General features: G+C 34.2%; 1 non-coding gene across 1 annotated transcript; it reads right to left on the reverse strand.

Moving 5' to 3' along the window:
• Window positions 1-347: 347 nt before the first annotated feature.
• On the reverse strand, window positions 348-451 carry LOC117200847 (U6 spliceosomal RNA). Its single transcript, XR_004482570.1, has one exon. It is a non-coding gene; the product is annotated as a U6 spliceosomal RNA (small nuclear RNA).
• Between the last annotated feature and the right edge of the window lie 7,230 nt (window positions 452-7,681).

The following is a 7,681-nucleotide window of genomic DNA, read 5'->3' on the forward strand; positions in this document are numbered from 1 at the left end:
TTTTTAAATGATCAAATTCCTATCATCAGTATCCAATTTCTATTTTACTTTTAATGCCCCATGAAAAAACAATTCATAAGTAAAACCAAGGAGACTTTTCTCACAAAAATCTTAAGGGGGTAAAACAGTTTTCCTGAATCCATGTTTTCATATTACAATTTCATAAATAAAACAAAACACGTATACACAGCTTTACCCCACTTGGAAGCTCAGAGGCACACAGGTAAAGGGCAAGAAGGTTCGACACTAAGCTACTTGGGTTCCTTCTTTTCCTTTGTTTTTTTCCTTTCCTGCTCATGAGCTGAGTCCTCTGCTTGCAGGCAGCAGGAGAAAGCCTGTCATCTAAGAAAAATATTGAACACCCAGGAAGTTATGTGTCATCCTTGCACAAGGGGCCATGCTAATTTTCTCTATATCATTAGAAATTGGACATTTGTAACTGAGGGGTCAGGTTCTAAACATCTTTAAAACTGAGTCAATTTAACTACAGTAATTTAAAGAGAATATCTATGAAAGCTTCAGTTCATGTTCCCGGATCTGGATTCTTGGTTGTTCATCTACTTCTTGGATCTACAACCTAGCTGGAGTTCTTTTTTCTTGGTTTGTTTTTATTTATATTTTCATTTACTTGTAATTCTAAGAAACTTAACTAACACTTACAGTACTATATTCCCTGGGGTCAGCAACATAAAGGGACCACCCCTGCACCCCCGGGTTAAAACCTTGGCTTCAAAATAAGGCACATGATCTTTACAACCAATTTTAAGAGCAAAAATAACAATTTCCTATCGAATACCTTTCCTTAAATGAATAAAAATACCCACTTTGCTATACTTAAATATCCTAAGATGCAAATCATGTCAATAAAAGATGGAAAACACCTTTGAATATGAGTTGCACCAAGTTTTATTACATGCATTTAAACAAAATATTCAGTTGATTAAAATATATTTGAAGAATCCCATTCACACTTGATGCACTCTTCTGCCTGCCTTTACCTCAGGGTAGGTATGCAAGTTTTCTTTTTCTACCTATAACTCTCACACCAACAAAATAATGCTGTCTTTAGGATGTGATTTTATGATCCCTAAATTCTTTACTGCATTTTCTATGATATATTATGAAATGTTCTTTGATTAAGCAAAGTCAATGTCCCCTAAGATTATATATACCCCCATAAATGATACCTTAAAAAACAAAGACTTCATTATCCCATTAGTGAATAGGAAAAAAAAGTCACAATCATTAGGAAGTCAAATGCTACCTTTGAGATTTGGGCAATGAAGTTACTTTGAGGGAGAACATCTATCATGAGAGAGACCATTTCTTTATGTGAAAAGCACATAGAATCTACATGGTAGAAAAGTTCTTTACTCATAAGGAAGCCAGAAAGAGTAGATTCCATTTATTTGTGAGTCTATTTCTTGAACCCTTATCGTTTTGGTTTCTTAAATCAAATTACTGAAATTGGTATTTAGAAATAAAAAGATAGGTTTCACACACAGTCACTAAGCTTATCACTCCATGGAAGAAAATGTCTGACATGGCTAAGTATAAATTGTATAGCATATTAAGAATTCTGACGTTATGAGAAGAAGTGCATTTTAATGCCTACTAATTTCTTGCAAAACAGTCTAGTGAAATTATGAAAAATAAGACGCTTTAAAATTATCCACCAACACGAGGCTATGTTAGAACTTTAACGATCAAAATATCTAATGTTCAGTCCAGGTAGAGAGACTAGCTGTAGGATACTAGATGGAAAGGCTAAAAAGGTACCATATTTCTTCAATACAATGCATTGTGACTGAATGATCTGCCATGATGCCTTTGGCAACTGTTTCTCTGAGGTTCAACTTACAAAAGGAAAATGAATTAACCCTGTTTACCACTTACTGGTAATAACTCACACTAATCTTGCCAAGGAAAGATCTGCTATCAGGTTTCCAATAATCTTAGGTTTTTGTCATCCTAACTCTTTTCCTTTCAAAGAAAAGCTTTCATTCTTTGAAAGAACATTAGAATAAAATCCCTTTGGAGATAACTTTACATTTCCTATTCATAAGCCCCCAAATAACAGCACTCCAGAGTAAATAGCAGCGGCCTAATAATTCACCACATGTCTGACCACTGATTACCCTTATTTAGAGGAATACACTTAAGATCAAGTATAGGTTTCTAAAGCCATATGGCAAAATGGAAAAATCATTGTTCTGGGGGAAGAATTCCTCCAATGGTTCTTGGGTGATCTTACAAAAGTCATTTAAATTCCCCTAGGCTCAGTGTATGCATCCAACATATGGGGCCATGCAAACTGTATATTCTAACTACCTCAGTAAAATCAGTGTAATTAACAGTGAAAGTTGATTTTATCCATTCAAAAGAAAAGACAAACACACTAAATAACTTGCTACTCCCGTCTACTGGAATAAATAATTTACATATGGATTGCTCTTGATGATTTAGCAGTGAAGGTGGGGCTCAAAGAAACAAACCAAGTGAATAAGCATGATGTGCCTATGTTTTATTTCATTTAACAAGCATTAACTACAGTGGTGGCTGACTTTCCTTTTCTGGCCTACAAAAGAGACTACACTGCACTGCTTCCATAAGATATTTACACAACCAGGCTTTACATTTTTATCATGTGGAAAGCTGTCAGAAGAGGTTGGAAATCGCAGACTGTCAATGAGTGGGCGGAAAATAAGCGATCTTATTTTTTAAAAGAAATACAGTGCATGGACAATTCAAAAGGGAAATAAGGAAAAATAAAGGTAAGGAAAGCAAAGACAAGGGGGAGTAATAGGGCTTTGTTATTGTGTAGCATGTTGGAAATAATAAGAATTCAATCAGATATTTTTAACAAACATTTTTTTCTTAAAGTACTAATAGGATAAAATGAATGACTTTTTCTTCATATTTACTTATTCTTTTTTCCTATACATTGGTCCACCATCCTTCAAGGAAAAATAAAATATCACTGACCAAAAGCCAGGATCTGGCTTCCTCAACAGTATTTGTGCCTGGCGACAGTTGCAGGCTTGTCACATTTAGTCTATCTCTAAGCTTCTTGTAGAAATATGAACAGATATCACTGTACAAAGCCTTAGAAAGACAAGACTGTGATTCAAATTGTCCTTTTTATTCAACACTTTCTTGTGAGTAGAACTAGCCAGAAGCAATGCAAGCTGGGATAAAGAAACATGACCAGCTGTCCAATGGAGTCAGACTCTTTGAAACTAGTGGTATTTTCTCTGAGAAGTAATTGAAATAAACAAGAAATTTATCCTTGCTTCAGCTCAAGGAATGGAGAAAATGCATATTGAGAAGTGAGAATAGAGGATGAATTGGTTTAAAAAAATAGAAGAGACATTCTGGCAAGGGCAAAGGAATGAGCTGAGAGTGCTTAAAGACATTTTACAGTAAATATTTTGGTAAATCATTATGCAGTTTTATTTTGTTTGTTTTTCAATTTTGTCTAGTCTGCACTTCCAGCAATGAAGTGATGATGACCAACTGGATTTGAATTTATACAAACTGTAAAATACCAGCTTTAGATATCACAGGAAATAGGTTATGTTTAATACCACATAAATATTCTAGTGAAAAAAAAAGCATTGTATTAGTCTGCTAGGGCTGCTATAACAAAACACTGCAGAGTGGATGGCTCAAACAACAAAAATTTACTTTCTCACAGTTTTGGTGGCTGCGAGTTCAAGATCAAGGTGCTGGCATAATTGTTTTCTCTTGAAGCCTCTCTCTTTGGCTTGGATGGCTGCCTTCTCACTGTGTCCACACATGATCTTGCCTCTATGCACACACATCCTTGATGTCTCTTCCTCTTTTTTTTTTTTTTTTTTTTTTGCGGTACGTGGGCCTCTCACTGTTGCGACCTCTCCCGTTGCGGAGCACAGGCTCCAGACGCGCAGGCTCAGCGGCCATGGCTCACGGGCCCAGCCGCTCCGCGGCATGTGGGATCTTCCCGGACCGGGGCACGAACCCGTGTCCCCTGCATCGGCAGGCGGACTCTCAACCACTGCGCCACTAGGGAAGCCCTCTTCCTCTTTTTAAAAGGACACCAGTCCTATCAGATGAGGGCCTCACACTTATGTCTTCATTTAGCCTTAATTATCTCACTAAAGACCCTATCTCAAAATACAATCATATCAGGGGTTAAGGCTTTAACATATGAATTTTTGGGGGATACAGTTCAATCCATAACAAGCATCTGGTAACTACAGGAAACTTTTTATGTATTCCCTGGGTATGAGGAGATTCCTTGTTCTTTATTCATCTCTTTAAGATAAGCATCGCTAAGATTTAACTTCCCTTTGGAATTAATTGTAGCTATATTTATCAGGGCATTTTTAGAGAACGTATTAGAAAAAAAAAATTAATTCGAAATAAGTTGTTGATCACACCAATAATTTTAAGTAAGTGATCTAATATGAAAGCCAAGAACACTGTCTACTTTGGTGCACTATGGAAATGCCTCACCAGCCCAACCAAGCCACACTGACATGCCAGTGCAGTGACTTTATTTCAGAGCAATATTTTTGTAGGAAAAGACCATACCACCTACATATACATATCAGAAAAAATTACCTGAAGTTTAGAAATAAGCAATAGATTACTAGGTATTCTTTTATTCCTTGGTTTTGTATTTATTTGTCATTTTAAAAACTCTGTAGGAATAGAGGTTAATTTGTAGATTTTTGTCAGGGAGAGATGTAAATAATTTCTGTCCAATTAAAGAAATAACCCCAAAAGTTATCATTTATGGCCATATAAGACATTACTCAGTTTTATATCTAAATATTTATTATTTATCTAATCTTACCCTAATATTTCTTTTTAAAATTAACTCTATACTTACCTCATCAAATGTCTTTTGAACTGATTTAACTTGACTGGTTCACTCATTAATTAATGGGTTAAACAGAATCTTTGACAAATGTTCATTTGATATTTGCCTCAGAGGCATAAATTTATTTTCCTGAAAATAATACTTAAACATAACCAATAAACATGTATTCATTGATTAATAGCTTACATTGGCATATTATAATAAACAGTCTAATCTGGAAACTGAATCCTTAATGGGAACTATAACACCAAATAATTTGTAGTTTAATTTTTAAATTACTTTTCATGTTTTTAGAGAAAAATAGAGAATTGGAAATTCAAGAAAAGCAACAGGAGCATTTTAAAAAATCTTTTATTTCTAAGTTTGTTAATTGCAAATTTATATATGAAAAGGTTGTGCCTATTGCTGAATTTCCTCATTGTTTTCCATTGTTAATATTAAACCAACACATGTTGATTAATTCTCTATGTGGACATTGTGAATATATATTTATAGAAATACTGTAGGAGAGTGAGTATGATTTCAGTCCATGGTAGTTTATAGTAAAGGAAACCAGGTTTAGTCCCCAGTGGCTAACCTAACAGATAAGGTACTCTCCATGGTTAATTTGGCTAGAGTCCCACATTAACTTTAGGTATTTTTCAGGGAAGAAAAAGCACAGTGGTTTTTACCCAAAGAAATTTAGCCTAGTACCATGGCAACAAAGGAATTAGTTAGCTGGATTGTTGGAGGTTATATAACCATGAATGTAGAATACTTTTGACCTAGTCCCACTGAGTTGATTTTTCTGTCTTTTCAGAATTCAATATTTGAGGTCAGGAATCTTTCCCACTGTGAAGTCTTCCTTACTATGGACCTAGGCTAAATTAACTGCCCCTGAATCCCTATGCCATCCTTTAATTGCACTTAATTTCATATACTATATACCTCATTTTATGATCCTGTTTACTCCATGAGCTCAATAAAAAGCAATTATGTTTGTAATTCAACTAATTTAGTGTTTGACATCTGTATATTAAATAAGTAAAATGGGATAAAATATATTTGATTGACCAGCCAAAGTGAATTAACTAACTTGAAATACAAACTTGAGTATGCTCAAAAATAAAAGGACCTTATGGAATGTATCTACACACAAAAAGCAGATCTATAAGCACAAACATTAACACATGAATTATCAAAAATTTTCCCCCAAATAACTGCTTATCCAACAGAATTCAACCATTTTGCTTCTTTTCAAATCTTATTGGGAGTATAAACAGTCTCAATCTGATTCTGTCTGAATCTAATCTAAACTCTACACCTTTAACCAGCAATTACTACAACATAGATTTCTCTATTGTCGCAGCTATAATTTTGTAAAGCATTTATTTTTAAATCATTGAGACTTCTTATAGTTATTAGCATAAAAAGTTATAGAAATATTTAAAATATCCCAAATATAACACTGAGTTTTATTTCAAAGGAAGGTTTTGTTGTGCATCTAAATGCCAGAAAATAAGGCATATAATAAAGAGCCTGGTAGACCTTTTACTTTGACAATATCACTGAAAATGGCTATAAAATCTGTATGAAACCTCTGAGGGGGATGCAGAATCCATTTTGTTTTAAAACTGACCCTGAAGCTGTGTCAAAACATTTTTAATATCCACAATGAAGAGTCAAAGACAGGGCTGGCAGATTTCTCAGGCTTGAAGTAAAACATTCAGTTTAGTGATTCTACTTATTTCATGTGATGGGGTTGAAACTAATGTAGAGAAAGGGTCTTTCATTTTCCTTTATTTACACCTATTAATTGCCATTTTTATATTATGAAACAGCATAGCTAAACCATACAAAAAAGTATTTTTAACTGCCAGACTAGTTCAAAGAAACACCAAATGCCTCCCTTTCGATCATGAAATAAGGAAATACAAAAGAGTTAATTTTTTCAATGCTTCAAAAAAAATTCCATCTCAACCATATGCAAGTCTATCTCATTTGACCTCCTTCTAATGTAAGCTAAAATGTAAGTTATTCTCACACCTCAGCAAGAATGTAAAATATTTTAAGAACAGACATGTGAGATAAAAATGTCAATAATGTATTCATCCCTTGTAGTCAGATGTAGCCTTCTGTAGTCCAGTAATTCAGTTAGGAAAACAGATTGTGCAGCTCAGGCTTTCTGAATGTCTTACCTTCTAAACTTTATAAAGCTTGTTTTTAGAGCCTAGTAGTTATAGTTATTCAGAAAGGACTAAACCTTTTCTGCTTCTGTGATGTGTCCGTTCTGTTAATTCTCATTACATTCTTATAAGTGTATCTTATTTTAAATGATGCATCTTTTCATTTTTCTTAGAAATCAATCTTAGGAAAGATACTCTGTTATAAGTGTTACTCAAATATGTAGGCAATTTGTTCCTTACTGGAATAAAATACCTACCAACAATTAGCAACTGCTATATCCTGTTACCAATCTTACCCAAGACATCAGTCAAAGAGTTTGTTCCCTAGTCAAGAAAATACTTTATTTATTGACTCATATATTCTGGTATGTTTCAAAGACTTTGGTAGCTGTCTCCTTGTAATATTTTAGCTTTTAAGCTGCTTCCCTGCCTCACTGAGCTCACATAAGATACATCTGAAAGCTTTAGTACAAATTTACTTCGAATAAAGTCTTCAATTCATTTTCATGGCACCAAAAAGACAGCTTTAATAACTGCAATGACAAATAAACTGGAAATCATTCCAGGCCTTTTCACTTAACTGACAAGTAGAACACTCTCATAATGAGCCGCAGGTTTTACGTTTTCTCTTTGACCATAATAGCTTCAT

This window comes from Orcinus orca, chromosome 7, assembly GCF_937001465.1.
Source record: "Orcinus orca chromosome 7, mOrcOrc1.1, whole genome shotgun sequence".
Lineage (NCBI taxonomy): Eukaryota > Metazoa > Chordata > Mammalia > Artiodactyla > Delphinidae > Orcinus > Orcinus orca.